Here is a 17,242-nt window from a genome sequence, read left to right on the forward strand (position 1 = left end):
CTGATTGTGGATTTCAGAAAGGGTAAGACGACGGAACACAAACCAATCCTCAGAGGGATCAGAAGTGGAGAGAGTGAGCAATTTCAGGTTCCTTGGTGTCAATATCTGACAATATGTGGTCTGAACATATTGATGCAGCTATAATGAAGGCGAGACAGCAGCTATATTTCATGAGGAGTTTGAGAAGATCTGGTTTGTCACCTAAAACACTCAAACTTCTACAGATGTAGAATGGAGAACATTCTGACAGGCTGCATCAGCTACCGCACAGGAGCAAAAGAAGCTATAGAAAATTGTAAGTCAGCTCTATCATAGGTATTAACCACCGTAGTATACCCCCATCACCCAGACATGCCCTCTTCTCATTGTTACTGTTGACAAGGAGGTACAGAAGCCTGAAAACACACACAGCAATTCAAGAACAGCATCTTTCCCTCTGCCATCAGATTTTTAAATGGTTGTTGAACCAATGAAGACGACATCACTTTATTTTGTTTTAGTACTGCTATTTTTAATTTAACTATTTAACAAACATATATTTACTGTAATTCAAGTTTTTATCATGTATTGCATTGTATTGCTGCCACTAAGTTAACAAATCTCACAACAGATATTAGTGATCTGAAACTATTGAAACATCCATACTGATTGTATCAACAATATTGATAACCACCGCATTATTGTCTTATGTAAGGAATGTCACTTGGATGGGAGTTTATTCCCATGTGCCTACTACCTTTGCTCTTCCACACGGGGTGGGAGCAGACTTGGGGACTGCTGTCAGTGAAGATATTGGGTGAAGTGGCATCCTCCCTCTGTGGTGTTCTCCCCCCCCCCCCCCCCCCCACCCTGGCAAATGATGTTGGTCCAGTCGCACTCTCCTGTTGATGCTGCAGTCTCTCTTCTTGAGTTTGGTGAAGTCATAGATCCAGTGGCAGGCCTCTGTCCATGTTTTCCTTCCTGCCTTTGAAGACAATGGTGAAGCAGCGGCTGGTGGGCATCTCCTTGGCGTACCACTGCATGACCTCTGACTGATGACCTGGCTTCAACTCCTGGATATTGTCACATTCTGCAGGGGTTCAGGGATGGGGATGGAGGGGTGGAGAGAAACAACAGCAGAGATCAGAATGGGAGATTCAGGTTCATAAAGAGATTCTGCTGATCCTGGGAATTCACAGTAACACAATTTGCTTATTATTTATTTAGAAATATAGCACAGAGTCGGTCCCTCTGTCCCAATGAGCAGCACCACCCAACAGCTCACCTACTGAACTCTAGCCGAATCACTGGACAATTTACAATGACCAGTTATGTTTCTGTAGCACAAATCCTTCACTATTGGTGGTGATGAGGGCCTCTGTCAGTCAGAGTTGACCATGGATGTTGTGTCCTAGGTGTCTGGGTATGCAAGTCTGGGCAGTGCCATATAGAAAGCAAGCTCCCCCCCCTCCACACATCTGATGAATCCAAAGCCAGAGACCGATACAGTTTGATACCAGAAGCATCACAGAAGTTGCCAGTCAGCATTGAACTCAGTATGGAATGCCTTAGGTATTCCATTTCTAGATTTTTCCCTCAGGGTTTACTCCCAAAGCCTTCTGCATGAGTGGGCAAGGCAGCAGACCTTTGAGATCAGAGTTTTCCTTCTCTTAGATGAGCTGCCAACCACAGTTGCCGAGCCTCATCTACACAAAGTTACTGATTTTAAGGTGACAGTAACCCTCCGTTTCCCTTCTGCCATTAGTAGAAATGGTTTCGATGGGCTTGTTAGCTAAACCACACGAGAATACCAGTAGCTGAATTTGGTTATCAGAGGCACATGCCACTGGGAGCACTTAATAGATAATGGAATCTTGTCCCCATACCACCCCTGGCTATAACAACCTTAAAATAGTAAATAATTCCTTGCTAACCTACCGTAGATTCCGGACTACAGAGCGCACCTGATTAAAAGCCGCTGGCTCTAATTTTAGAAATAAAATCAATTTTTTACTTGTAAAGGCCGCACCGGATTTTCGGCCGCAGGTGTCCCACGTTGTAATATGAGATATTTACACAGAAAGATATTACACGTGAGGATTTTTTAACTTTTAATTAAATCCATATCGTAACAAAAACAAATACATATTGCAAATGCTTTTTTTCGAACCGTGCCCGTAACGCGGCTACTTTTAAATATACATTGCGTATACTTCTTTACTGAACAACATTCCAATATCTCCTAACGACTGGTAAAAAATATATATACTGCAGCCTACCAGGAAAAGTTATTGATCGCCTTTAACTTAAAAGCAGCGTTTTGGCTCCGCCGCTCCCCCCCTCCTTTCCGTTTATCGCAAACTGGTATCCCACAAGACGCGGCGAAACCGGGTGTGACGTCATAGCATCCCGCGATGTAGTACAGAAAACAAATATAGTTAAAACTCTTCTAACTTTAACTAGAAAATGAATTACTAAGCGAAAATATTATAAACTAAATAACTTCCATAAAGGCAGCACAATGCTTTTCTTCGAGTGTTTTCCATGTTGATGAGGGTGAGTACAAATGACTGATTTACAATAATTTAATTGTGAAAGTGCGCTTGATTTATCGTACAATTTCATTGGACCTCTGTGAACTACTCATCAATTTTATTGGTCTACTGTTACGAGGCAAAATGTTTACGAGGCGGCATGAAAAAAAATCATGCATTAGCCGCTCCGTATTAAAGGCCGCAAAGTTCAAAGCAGTTCAAAATGTGGGAAAAAAGTAGCGGCTTAAAATCCGGAATCTACGGTAATCCTTTCTACCTACACAATGTCCATATCTTTGAGCCTTTTCAAATATCTCCATTATAATTGCCTCTACTACTATCCCTGGCAGCAACACTCTGTGTGGGAGAAAAAAAACACCTGTCCCATATATTTCTTCTGAATTTACCACTTCTCATCTTAAGTACATGACCTCTATTCCATTATCCAGTCTGAGTATACAACTTCAATTGGAGCTATTATCAGTAACGTCCTTTGGCACACCAGACATTCCCTCTTCGGCAGGTAGCCCTCATGCAGTAAATACCTAAGTCCAAGTTTGTGCTGTTGGAATCTCACATGAATTACACTGCTGCTCTTGGAACCAGAATAAGTGTCACCCTAAAATATCTTTGGGTCCATTGAATATCTAAGTTGTAGAAAGCTACATATCAAATGCAGATAACTGGGGCCACTATAGATGGGTCTGCATTGAGATAGTAAACCAAAGGGCCTTTTTCCCTGCTGTAGGGCTCTGTGACACATCATGGTCTCACAGATGCTTTAATTAACTGCACTCTCCATCTTGTTCATTAGCTGTCAGTTAGTGCAAAGCTTAACAGTGCCAGCACTCACCAGTCGAGGTTTAATTCCCACCGCTGTCTGTAAGGAGGTCTCCCCGTGACTCTGTGAGTTTCTTCACATTTCAAATTCATGCAGGTCACAGTTAGTAGATTGTGCGCCTACATCGGTGCTGGAAGCATGGCGTCTCTGGCGGGCTGTACCAGCACAATGCTCACACTGTTTATTATCGACACAAATGACGCATTTCACGTACTGAGGAATAAAACCGTAGCCTGACCAAGATGCAAGATGCAGAGATACAGCTTATATTTACATCTGTCTTCACTGTGATTCAGGATTCTTGATTGCACTCTGCTATTTTGTGCTCATCACTCAATTTTTTTGTGGAATTTCTGCCAAGTGTACTGTTTACTCTGTCACCATTCCCGTAAGCAAGCAATTGCATCCTGGTGTTTCTGACAGAAACTGTCTGTACATAGTCACACCCAAGCATCTTTCCTTCAGTGATATCAGTGGGTACGAGATGAGATAGTGCAAGCTTAGCTTTATCAAAAACATTAGTTTTATTTCTCACAGGAACATTGAAACATAAAATGAAATGCATCAATGACCAACACTGTGCGAGGTGGTACTGGGCAGTCTGCAAGTATCACCACACCTCCAGTGCCAACAAAGCACACCTACAACTTGCTAAACTTAACCCGTACATCTTTGAAAGGTGGAAGGAAATCTCAGCACACGGAGGAAATCCATGTGGTCATGGAGAGAATGTAAAAACTCCTTATAGCAGCGGAATTGAACCTTGATTGGTCATCGCTAGCACTGTGAGAGTGTTGCACTGTCACTCTACAGTGCTGTACCAGTGACAAGGGGCAGTTAAACAATTAAACTGGTACCTCCTCATTGAGTCATTCCATAAGCCCAGTTGAACAAGACCTGTTTCAATCAAGCAAGAGTTCAGAACTCCTCTACAAGTTACCAGCTAGGGTATCACTATTGCCATTTTGCAGTGCCAAAGATCACAATTAGGGTTTGATTCTCACCAACGTCTGGAAGAATTTTGTATGACTGGAATAGTTGCTTCTGGGTGCTATGGTTTTCTCCCTCATTCTAATAACGTCCGGGTTCAGGTTAGTGAATGGTAGGCATGTTTTGTTGGTCCGAGTACTGTGGCAACAACTGCGGGCTGCCTTCTGCACCCCGCTCCCCCTGCTAACCACATCCGTGGACTGTGTTGGACATTGACACAAAATCAGGCAGTTCACTGACTGTTTCAATGTACACGTGATAAATAAAGCTAATCTTCAAAAGGACAGCCTAGATTACTTCACAGAGAGGTAAAAAGACGAGGTGGTCAAGAAAGAGATGGCAAACAGGAAGGTGAATTCAACAACACAAGGAACTGTCAGACCCACTTCCTGCACTTCTACAACCACCACGGAGGAGGCCCCAGAACCTGAGATTGTTTCACAGCCACAATTCTTACCTGCCAAACAGAGTGACTCCCCTCATCAGGAAGGACAGCCTAGATTATTTCATGGAGAGGTAAAAAGAGAGGTAGTGGCCAAGAAAGAGATAGCATACAGAAAGATGAATTCAGCACTAACGAGGAACAGAATCCGCATTCATTTTTGAGTCACAGTCTTTTCTACTTATTAATACTGCTTAAACTTTACAGAATTGCAAATAGTCTTAAAGTACACTCAATGACCACTTTATTAGGTACACCCATACACCTGTTCGTTAATACAACAATCTTATTGGCTAATCACGTGACAGCAACTCAATTAATGAAAGCATGCAGATGTGGTAAAGAGGTTCAGTTGTTATTCAGACCAGACATCAGAATGGAGGAAGAAATGTGATCTCAGTTACTTTGACCGTGGAACGACTCTTGATGCCTGATGGGGTGATTTGAGTATTTCAGAAACTGATATTGTTTTGGGATTTTCACACTCACCAGTCTCTAGAGTTTACAGAAAACAATGGGATAAAGAATAAAGACATCCAGTGAGCGGCAGTTCTGTGGGCAAAAATGACATGTGAACAAGAGAGGTCAGAGGAGAATGGCCAGATTAGTTCAAGCTGACAGGATCATGGTAGTAACTCAGATAATCATGCGTTATAAGAGTGGTGTACAGAAAAGCATGTCTGAATGCACAAAATGTCACACTTTGAATTGTATGGGTTTTTTTGAGCGTGTCACACCAGACACTCTTGGACATTCTTGTCTGGCACGTCATGTCAGGATTGGTCTTCTTTCAGGTTAACCAAGTCACAATATGAACGTTCCTGACTCGACCATTATATTTTTTACGAGGCTTGACGCTCAACCCGGCACGGATGGAAAGTGTGCTCATGGATGGCCAGACTTGGATTCGAACTTGGGAGCCTTCGCTCTGGAGTCCGGTGTTGATGCCATTGCGCCACCAGCTGGCCAGTGAATGGGTTACAGCAGCAGAAGACCACAAAGATATACATTTCTGCCAATACACTTAATTTCTCAAACTCTCTCAAGTAAACATACAGATCTATTTATCTAACCCCTTTTTACCTTCATCTACTCCATAAGAATTAGGATTCCAGCCATCTGATTTTGTTGAAATACAACAACTCATCTTTTCAATTTGATTTAACTATCTTACCTTCAGACACCAGTTTTCTAACTCTGGAAGCCCCCCATTGCCTCTGTGTCGCTCCCATCCACTCTTCTGCCTGCCTGAATCTTCTTGCTTTCAGAATCAACTCAGCTGTCCTCTCTTCTCCTCGGTCGCTTCCACTCCCCAGCCGACCTCACCCCACAGAGATCTGTTGCTCACTTACAGGCCTGTTGGCCACAGATTCCATTCTCCCACTCAACCACTCAATTTCTGGTCCAGCTTCCTACTTCTGGCCCTTCCTACTGAACTTCCAGCAGGTTAACCAGCCAAAGAAGATGGCAGCCACGCATGGCGACACTCCGAGGACCATCAGCGCCGTGAGTATGTGGAGTTACTTCGGTCAGATACAGAACTGCTGCCTATTTCAAGGGAATATGTTCCGAGCTTCAAACGATATTCCAGAGACAAAGTAATAAGACATCATCATCTTCAGCATAGAGGGGAACGGACTTGTCAGGTACAGCTTCCATCCTGCAGTTAATGGACTGTTGAAGAGCTCCATAGTATTCTTCACAATCTACCACATTGTGATTCAGCATGTGAATACAAGAAATTGAAGCGTGTTGTGGAAACAGCTCAGCACATCACGGAAACCAACTTCCTGCAGTACAATAAAAAAAGAGTTGTCACTTCACAATCTACCTCATTACGATCTTACATGGGACTCCACTCAATGTAGTATATACCAGGCATTTTGACTGGTTGCATAAACTTCATATATGCAGGTGCAATTGCACAGATTAGAAAAAGCGACGTAGGGTCATAAACTTCATAATGGGCACTAGTTTCCTTGGCATCAAGGACTTCATTAAAAGGTGGTAACACCATAGAATTTCAATATATTGTAGCATTTAAAAAAAATATTTGACACACATCTAAGAAATACTAAAAAGCTGAATTTATTTTTGTATGTGTATTCAATACTGATACTTTTCACATGAGATTACACCAGTGAGAAAACGACTTTTTGCCTGAAAGCTTAAGGCAGATACCAAATGTGAAACTATATTTGAAATCAAGAGCTATTTCTTCAAAAAAAAAAAATCCACTGCAAAATATAATGCCTTGTGTATCTGGTAATGCTTTTTCTATGATAGGAAGATACAGAGAATTCATTGTTCATACAAAAAATGCTGTTCCTGATGTTTCTGCATACACTGTGTCCACCATCAGTACCTGATTGCCATAATGTTGGAAGAACATTGGGAGATATTGTGAGATGGGAATGACATTGACATCACATTGCAAGAATATCTTATTAAGCTGCACAGTGAGATAACAAATCAAGCAAAATTCAAGTGCAGCAAGCAACATTTCTGGATACCAGTGATATTCACGATAATTTTCCAAAACTCTGAGAGAAAGCCAAATTGATTTTTTATGGGATTTCCCACCACTTACCTAGTTGAATTGTTTTTATTCAATCTCTTCATCTGCAATCAAAACACTGTAAACATCATGCTGTTATGAACAAGATATTCAAAACCTCACGTATAAACAAGCTGGATGAACTCAGCAGATCGGGCAGCTGCAGCATCTGTTGAAATGAGCAGTCAACGTTTCGGGCCGAGACCCTTCGTCAGGACTGAAGAAGGAGGGGGCAGGGTGCCCCATAAAGAAGGTAGGGGGAGGGTGGAAAACCAATCAGAGGAAAGATCAAGGGGTGTGGGAAGGGAAACAGGGAGGAGATAGGCAGCAGAGGTGAAGAAGGAATCTAAGGGGAAAGCATTGTGTAGAAGAAGGCAGAATCATGAGAGAGGTGATAGGCAGCTAGAAGAGGAGACAAAGTGAAAGTGGGATGGCGGGGTTTCCGGTGATGTCATCATCGAGAATGGCAGCTTAAGTCACTAGCTCCTCTGGAAAAATGCGTATTAACCCCATTAACCCGTCAAATATAATATTTTTTGAAAGATATTTGAACTGAAAAGAGGGGCAAGAATGGGGAGAAGAAATGGAAATAAAAAAAGTGACACTGTGGAGCCTGCGTCCGAGAGGTGTGCAGCGAGTGGCTCTCCTACCCGACCGCGTGCTAGCGAGGCGGCTGCTGGGCCTCATTCAGTCGAAGCAGCAAATGTATTTGAAATCCTGAAAGAAATAATGGAGGTCCAGCCAGATAAAAAGCAGCAGCTCCGTGATATTAAGGCAGAGCTCGCCAACGTTAATCAAAAAACAGCGGTGGCAGAGACTCGCATTGAGAAGGTGGAAGATCGCGTTCAAAATGTGGAACGGATACTGAGCAAGACAATAAAAATAATACATCACCAAGAAGGTAAACTGATTGACCTGGAGGGAAGATCACGGCAGAAAAATATCAGAATCTGCAACGTTCCCGAAGGAGCAGAGGGCTCATCTATAACGGAGTCTGTCGGAAAGTTACTGCGGGACGCGCTGGATCTTCCCCCGGCTATGAAGTTGGAAGTCGAAAGAGCCCACCGCGCGTTAGTCCCAAAACATACTCAGGATACAAAGCCACGCTCAATAATAATTAAATTCCTTTGGTACAGCACCAAAGCGGAGATTCTACGAAGGGCCTTGGGTAAGAAGAGAGTGTTTTTAGAGGATAAATTAATATATTTCGACCAAGATTACCCCCCCCACCCCTCCGCGGTGCTCCAGAAACGCAAAGAATACTCCGAAGTAAAGCGAGTATTAAAGCAAAATAAGATTAGATTTCAAACTCCGTACCCTGCTAAACTGCAAGTGCTTTATGACAACGGGACGCAATTGTACCAGACAGTGAAAGAGGTGACTACAGACATGAAGGCCAGAGGGTTGCCCGTGAGCATGACCAAAACGAAGGAAAGCCTGGCTGAGGAATTGTCCTGCTCGGCATGGGAAATAGTGCGAGAAACGAGAAGGCAGGAGACGGGAGGAGGCCGAGAGAAACATATCAGGAAGAGACCAGGAGTTTCCCAAACACAGTCCTCATCCCTTTCAGTAGAGCCATAAGGTTTGGCCAACTTTAAAAATGTTGAGAAGCTAAACAGAAGCAAAAGTACACAGTGATGTATCTATCTCGAGAAATACTTATTATAATGTGGATCTTATATTACTTAGTTATTCTTTATTCGCTCACTTACTCCTTTTTACCCACCAAAATGAGAATATGTACATATGTGTGCATGTATGTGTGAATTGTGTGTGTGTATGTATATATGTGTGTGTGTGTGTATATATATGTATGTGTATATGTGTGTGTGTGTGTGCGCGCGCGCGCATATATATGTATATATAGGAGTACACAGGGAAATCTTTTCTGTGTAATGGATTTGTTCACTGACTTTTATGAATACTGCAATGGGGGCCCTCAACTCACAAGTAGGAGGGGTTATCCCCCACAGCTAGATATTTCCTCTAGCTTAACGCAGGGTCATTTACTAGAGACCTCAGCCTTGGAATCACACGTTCATTGCCATTTTTGTTATTATTTGAATTTCCTGGTTCTTATTTGTTCAGGGAGTAGATGGATTAAGTTTTATTCTAATTTCAATGATACATTGACAGATAAATACAGATGGCTAAGGACAAGGTAAAATTCATTTCTTTTAATATAAATGGGCTATTAAATCCAATCAAACGTAAGAGAATTGTATCCAAAATGAAGAAAGAACAAGCCCATGTAGTATATTTACAGGAAACTCATTTAAGTGATAATTAGCATAAAAAACTAAAGAGAATGGGCTTCACTAATCTGTTTTTCTCCTCATATAAATCAGGACATAGGAGAGGAGTTGCTATTCTTATCTCAAGTAAGCTAAGTTTTGAAAAAATATTCAAATTGGGAGATAAAGAAGGCAGATATATTCTGGTAAGGGGGAATATAGATGGCAATTCAGTTACTCTATTAAATATATACGCACCCCCGGGAAGTGATATTGGTTTCTTTCAGAAAATTACTGATATTATGGTAACGGAAACAGAAGGTCTCCTGATATGTGGGGGAGACTTAAATTTACAATTACAACCAAACTTAGACTCTTCCAATAGAAAAACCTATGAAACAAAATCTTTACATAAAGTTAATACACTTTTTGAGGATGTTGGTTTAATTGATATATGGAGGGACCTTTTCCCTGACAGAAGGGATTACACTTATTATTTTGCTCCACGTTCTGTATATACAATAGACTATTTCATAACATTTGGAAAAGACAAAGGCAAAATAAACACCTGTGGAATTGGGACAATAGATGTAAGTGACCATGCACCTATATATTTATCTGTTGATTTTGACCTACAACCAAAGAATACTATTTGGAAATTAAATTCAAGTCTACTCAATGATCCGTACTTTAAGGAACAAATTAAAAAAGAAATTGGTCTCTACTTAGAATTTAATGATAATGGAGAGGTTTGACCTCACATTTTATGGGATACTCTGAAGGCGGTCTTAAGAGGGAAAATTATAGCGATATCTTCATATAAGAAAAAAATAAGGAATAAAACATTAGAGGAATTACAAAATAGGCTGAAGGAACTAGAGAAAAAACACAAATTGAATTTGGCACAGGATACATTAGGGGAAATTAAAAGAATTAGGAATGGAATAAATAATTTGGCTACACAAGAAATCAGGAAAAACTTAATGTTTCTGAAACAGTGACATTATGAAAGTGGATCGAAATCTATGAAAATACTGGCGTGGAAACCGAAAAAAAAAGATAGCAGAAAATACAATTCATAGAATTAGGGACCCAAGAACAAAAATGATAAAAAAATAAGCTAAGTGAAACTCAAGAAGCTTTTGAAGTGTTTTACAAAACTCTATATTCCAAAGTTCCGGGGGAAGCATAACCCAAATTGACATCTTCTTGAATTCTCTAGAGTTACCCACTTTAAGCGAAGAACAAAATAGAAGGATGACTGCTGACATAACTGAAGTTGAATTAAAAGCTGCAATTAGTAGGCTTAAATTAAGCAAGTCACCAGGATCAGATGAGTATACGGCAGAGTGGTACAAAGAATTTAAAAATGAGTTAATTCCTGTTTTACTCCCCACACTGAACTGGGCTCTAAAAAAGGCACAAATGCCACCCAGTTGGAAGGAAGCGATAATCTCAGCTATACCGAAAGGCGGCAAGGATAAAAAGGAATGCGGGTCATTTAGACCAATATCCGTTCTTAATGTAGATTATAGGTTATTTACCTCCATCATGGCCAAACGATTACAGGAGTTTCTACCCATACTGATACGTAATGATCAGACAGGTTTTATACGACAATGCCAGACTCAAGACAATATACGAAGGACACTTCGCATTATGGATCATATACAAAAAAATTAAATCAAACCAATAATGATAAGCGTGGATGCTGAAAAAGCATTTGATTCGGTTAATTGGAATTTTCTTTACAGAGCTTTACATAGATTTGGTTTCCAAGACACAATTATTAAAACTATACAGACACTATATGACAAGCCTACTGCTAGGATTAAAATCAATGGATATTTATAAAATAGTCTTACCCTAGAAAGGGGCACGAGACAGGGTTGTGCATGGTCACCACTACTCTTCGCGTTATATCTGGAACCATTAGCTCAATACATCAGACAAAATGAAGATATCAGGGGAATTACTATTAAAGGGACAGAGCATAAATGGGCTTGTTATGCGGATGACATTTTGATCTATCTAGGGCAACCAACATACTCTTTACCTAAATTGATGCAATCCTTTGAACAATATGGTCAATTATCAGGATACAAGATCAACATAGATAAAACCCAATTACTTTCATATTACTATAACCCACCAAGAGAAATTGAAAGTCAATACCCCTCGGCATGGCACAGAGTCTTTCAAATATTTGGGCATCATTATGCCAAAAGATTTGGCAAAATTATCAGAATGTAATTATCAGCCTTTATATAAAAAAATTAAGGAAGATATGGCAAGATGGAACCTGATTCCATTTTTCAGTCTCAGTTCAAGGATTGAGTCTATTAAAATGAATATACTGCCCAGACTGTTATATCTCTTTCAGACCCTACCAATAGAGATTAATCAAAATCAATTCAATGAATGGAACAAGATCCTCTCAAGGTATATTTGGCAGGGTAAAAGGCCTAGAGTTCATATGTTGGTGCAACCCATCATATGACGCTCAATGGAAAAACATTGAGAAGCGGGTACTTCCCACCCCCATACAAAGGTACATAAATACTATTGATAACCCATGGGTGAAATTGACTCTTAAAATATGGAAAACTACTATAAAAGAATATAATCTAGAGGGAGATATTGCAATTCTTAAATGGGGTGCATATGACTCTGATTTTATACCAAATAAATTGGATGCTACATTTAAGGACTGGACAACTAAAGGAATAACAGTTCTTTGCAACGAAATGAAAGAAGGAACACTGTTCAGTTTTGAAATGCTTAAAGAGAAACACTTATTAGAAAAACAAGATTATCATCGATATTTACAGTTGCGACAATATGTTATTAAGACGCTTAAAAATGTAACCAAGGCAAATATGAGCTTGATAGAGCTCTTCAGAAAAGCATATAATTCAGATAATGGTAGTAGAATCATTTCAAGCATGTATAAGGGGTTGTCAAATCTTAAAACACATTCGACTTCATACATTAAAACAAAATGGGAGAAGGAAGGAGGGATAATTATATCTGAGGAAGAATGGACAACAATATGGAGATATCAATGGAAGTGTACCATATAACAATATGGAGACAACAATGGAAATGGAGGGAGTTTGGATGGAAAAACTTGATAAGATATTTTATTACACCCTCTCAGAAATCCCATTATGATAGTAACCTCCCTGTTTGCTGGAGAAATTGTGGAAATCAAAATGCAAATCATTATCATATTTTTTGGGACTGCCCTGTTATCAAAAACTATTGGAGGGGATACACAATGCCCTACAAGACATCTTTAAATGTGCAATACCCTTGGAGAGTAAGGCCATATATTTTGGATATATACCTCAAGAATGGTTGAAAAGAGATAAATATTTAATGAATATACTGTTGGTGGCTGTTAAAAAGACTCTTACTAGGAAATGGTTATCACAGGAGAGCCCAACTTTAAATACATGGATGGAAATTACAATGGACATTTACAAAATAGAGAAGATAACAGCATCTGTTAATCATAAGCTGGAACAATTTGATTCATACTGGGAAAAATGGTTTAACTACATAATGCCTCATGGGCCTGATTTTATTCTCACTAATCAATGAATCTGTTGTAAAAAAAAAAAGATCACTCCCTAGTTGTACATAGTTCTTTCCTTTTGCTTGTTTTTTCTTTCCACTCTTTTCTATAAGTGGATACCCCAGATAAATACTTTGTGGAGATTTTGTGATATATATGATTATATGATATTGTTATGACCCCAGCCCCCACCTTTGTGAGAGTCGTGAGAGAGAGAGAGAGCAGCCTTATAGTTTGGAATGTGGGCTGGCCTCTCAGTCAGACAAAAGCCATGGACATAGCCATTGTCTTGGGAGACACCTTTGTGGAATAAGGGACTGGACTACGTGCAAACCCTCAGGGCAACGTGGGCTGGGTGATGGGGGAAAGATTGCCTCACCCCCACCATGATTGACATCTACAACCCTGCCAGTCCAGATAAAAGGTGGGCTGCCGAGGCGGAGCCTCAGACGCACCAAGGAGACACACGAAGAAGACACGATAGCACTTCCCGTCGGAGCGGGAAGCCATTCTGAAGGAAGCCACGTGCGTTAGATTCCGGATCGGGAGTCTGTGGCTAGAACCAAAGGAAAAACCGTTTTAACTAACAACAGGGATTTGCTTCGCAAAGACGACGGGCAAGTGTTCCTTCTCTCTCTCTCTCCAACACGTGAAATGCCAGCGGTTCCCGAAACAGGGAAGCCTGCAGACTTTGAGTGACTCTTATATTCCATTGGACTCAGTATCCCCTAGACAACGATAGAGCTTATTTTTGATTGATTATTACTATACCTGTGCTTTAGATTGAGTTTTGACAATGTATATGATCTGAATGTTTTGTATTAACCATACGTTTGTGCCCCTTTATAAATAAAAACGTTTAAAAATAGTATCATCAGGCTTCAGCGGACCTCTCTATCTTTGCTGGTAAGTCACCCGGTTACTGGGAACGTAACAAGTGGGGCCTCGTCCCGGGATTTGAAACCAAAGGGGAGGGTCAGTGAATCGGGCTGTAAGTCCAAACTTAAATCTGGTTACGCAGGTAGCCAGACAGGAAACCAGCAAAGATGGATGTGAATGAATTTATGAGAAACCCGACTGTAGAGGCGCTAGGGGCGGCTACCAAATTAGACTTGGTAAATCTGGCAAAGGAGTTAGACCTCACAGAGGTGAGGTCATCAATGAAAAAGCAGGAAGTGCGAAGGGTCATAAATCTGTATTACATTGGGAAGAAGGTGTTTGCAGCTGAGGATTTGGAAAATATCCCCGAAAAGAGATTAGCGAGTGGGACAGATCAGTTAGAGTTGGAGAAATTAAGGTTGGAACATGAACTTAAAGTAAAGCACCTAGAAGCAGCTGAGAAGGAAAAGGAACGGGCTGAGAAACGGGGTCATGAGCTCCAGCTAAAGCAGCTGGAAGCAGAAGAGAAAGAGAAACAAAGGAGCCATGAATTGGAGCTGGACAGGCGAAGGCAAGAGCAAAGAGCTCAAGGGGTAGAGAGAGAGGAGGGGTTTGATGTTAGTCGGGCGTTGAGGTTGGTCCCCCCGTTCGAGGAGACGGATGTTGATAGTTATTTCTTGCTTTTTGAAAAGGTGGCAGTGAATCAGAAGTGGCCCAGAGAGCAGTGGGTGGCGTTGTTACAAAGTGTGTTACGAGGGAAAGCACAGCGGGCATATGCAGCGTTGCCCCCGGAAGGGGAAGGGAATTTTGACCAAGTAAAGGAGGCCATTCTCCGAGGTTATGAGTTAGTACCTGAGGCGTATAGACAAAGGTTCCGAAATTTAAGGAAAGGGTGGAATCAAACATATACCGAGCTAGCCCATGAGAAGGGTGTGCTCTTGGACCGTTGGTGCATGGCGGAAAAGGTGGCCAAGAACTATGGGCGTCTCAGGGAGTTATTTTTGATTGAGGAATTTAAAGGTTGTGTTCCGGAAGAGATCCGGATGTATTTAAATGAGAGGACGAATCAGTCCATCTCAGAAATTGCTAGGTTCGCAGATACCCACAAGACAAAGTTTTCCTCGCCAAAAAGTTACCCGAGAGACCGTCGGAATTGTAGGGAAAGCCCGCCGGCTGAGGCGGAGATCCCGCTGGGAGCTAGTGGTAAAATTGAGGAGGAGAGGCAAGACGGCAGGAGAGGTCCTGGCTTGACCTGTTTTAATTGTGGAAAGGTGGGTCATATTGCATCTAAATGCTTTGCTCTGAGAAAGGAGCCAGAGAGAGAGAGAGAGAGCAGCGATCCCTATCGGGCGTGCAGTGGTAATCAGAAAATCGGCAAGAGGGTCCCAGGGGAGCAGAGAGCGCGAGGGGTCGGAGATTTATCTGTCACCCGGAACCGTGTCTGTGAGGAAGGGGGACCCGCCAATCCCCGTACAGATTTGGAGAGACACGGGGGCGGAGCTATCATTAATTAGCCGTAACGTATTACCATTCGGACCTCCGACGGGCGAGGTAACCCTGAGAGGCATAGGAAACCGGACCGAGGTAGTGCCTTTGCATAGGGTCCTTCTAGATTCTGAGTTGGTGTCGGGACCAGTGGAACTGGGGGTCCTGCCGGAGTTGCCGGGAGAAGGCGTAGACGTCCTTCTGGGTAACGACCTAGCGGGTGGGAAGATGGGAGCAGCCGTGAAGCTGACAACCCAGCCCGTGAGAGTTGAGGCCCCGCCCATAGAGTCCCCGAGCTGTCCCGCATGCGCGGACACTCGCAGCCTGTCGAGAGCGGCAGCTGAGAAAGCGAGCAGTTTAAAATTGGCCCAGACGTCTTTACCGACCCTGTGCCACGAGGGTTTCGAGGGTGGTAAAACGAGGAATAGTAACGTAAAAGGGGGTAAAGGAGAGAAGGTAGATCCTCCCTTAGCGAAGAAAAAGGTCCTAGAGGTAGGAAATAAAGATGAAAAACAGATAAAGCTGTTAAAAGGTCCAGGGTTGGACATGGATGAGTCTAAAGGTGTTCCCGATAATAAAATGAGGGCAGTCCTCGATGAAAAGGATGCCATTACCTTGAAGAAGTCTGCTGGGTTGGCAGATTGGGTTGTTTCAGCCCGCAGGGTTGAGTTTACTCCGGAAGTGAGTTGCCCAGAGAGTAACTGGGAGGATCAGGGGAATTTAGAATTTGAAAAGGGTATGGGTATTGAAAGCCTGGAAGAGGCCAATGCCCCGTTTGAGTGTGTCCAAGATGGGGATGCCCGTGGTCCTAAACCTAGTCACGGAGCTCAGAAAAAGTCTGAGGTATTTGACTCGGCTGGACGAGACGGCCGTCCTTTTGGATCAGATAGACTTGGTTCGGGGAAGAAGTTGTCTGTGCTGAAGGGGGTGTTCAGAGTTAATGTGGTGTTTACGAATGGGGAGATAACTGTTGTTGTGGAGGAGAACGGTACATCTGTAGTTCCTAAATCGAATGAAAAAAAGTTAAAGTCTAGATTGATGCCTGTGCATCGATTACAGGTTGATTTGGAATGTAAAGGGACCTCACACGCTATTGTTATTCAAGAAAGCGCTGTGAGGAAGCCGAAATTTAAATGCGGCCAGAGAAAAAGGTTTGAACTGAAACACATCAGCCTGCATGGTCTTGACAAAAGGGTTAACTACCTGTGTAGCATTAAAGAATTGGGTGGAAGTTCCCATGATGGACTAGGTTGGGGACACAGAGTTAAGAGAATAACCCTCGTGGAAAGGAAAGGCGGGAGAGTACCTCGCCAAATTACTCAAGTTCCCCACGGGGGGACTCCCCGGGAAAGAGGCGATGGTTAATAGAAATTGTCATTTTTAAACAGCAACGCCGGTTGTACAGGTTTGTGCCAAAGCCTGTGAATAATAAAGACAACCCCTTTGGAGACCTGCCGGTGAAATAACACGACCGAAACGATTAGTATTTGTATAAACTTTTGTAGATGCACCTAAGCTAAGATCACACCTCCTTAGTTTTGTTGCTGAAGAAAATAAATAAAAATAGGTGGTTATTGAGCTGAAGTTTGATGCTACCAGACTTTAGTACGGTACGTGATGCTAAGATATTAAAGAAAGGGGCACTGTAATTGTTACCTGTTTAGATATAACCATATAACCATATAACAATCACAGCACGGAAACAGGCCATTCCGGCCCTC

General features: G+C 42.0%; 1 long non-coding RNA gene across 1 annotated transcript in view; it reads right to left on the reverse strand.

Moving 5' to 3' along the window:
- Positions 1–835: 835 nt before the first annotated feature.
- The window catches only part of LOC140717130 (uncharacterized), a 38,082-nt gene continuing 21,675 nt past the window's right edge, over positions 836–17,242 (reverse strand). The window contains exon 4 of the long non-coding RNA XR_012096455.1: positions 836–1,069. This is a non-coding gene — a long non-coding RNA (uncharacterized lncRNA). The remainder of the gene's footprint in view (positions 1,070–17,242) is intronic.

The sequence above is a fragment of the Hemitrygon akajei genome, chromosome 27 (genome assembly GCF_048418815.1).
Source record: "Hemitrygon akajei chromosome 27, sHemAka1.3, whole genome shotgun sequence".
Lineage (NCBI taxonomy): Eukaryota > Metazoa > Chordata > Chondrichthyes > Myliobatiformes > Dasyatidae > Hemitrygon > Hemitrygon akajei.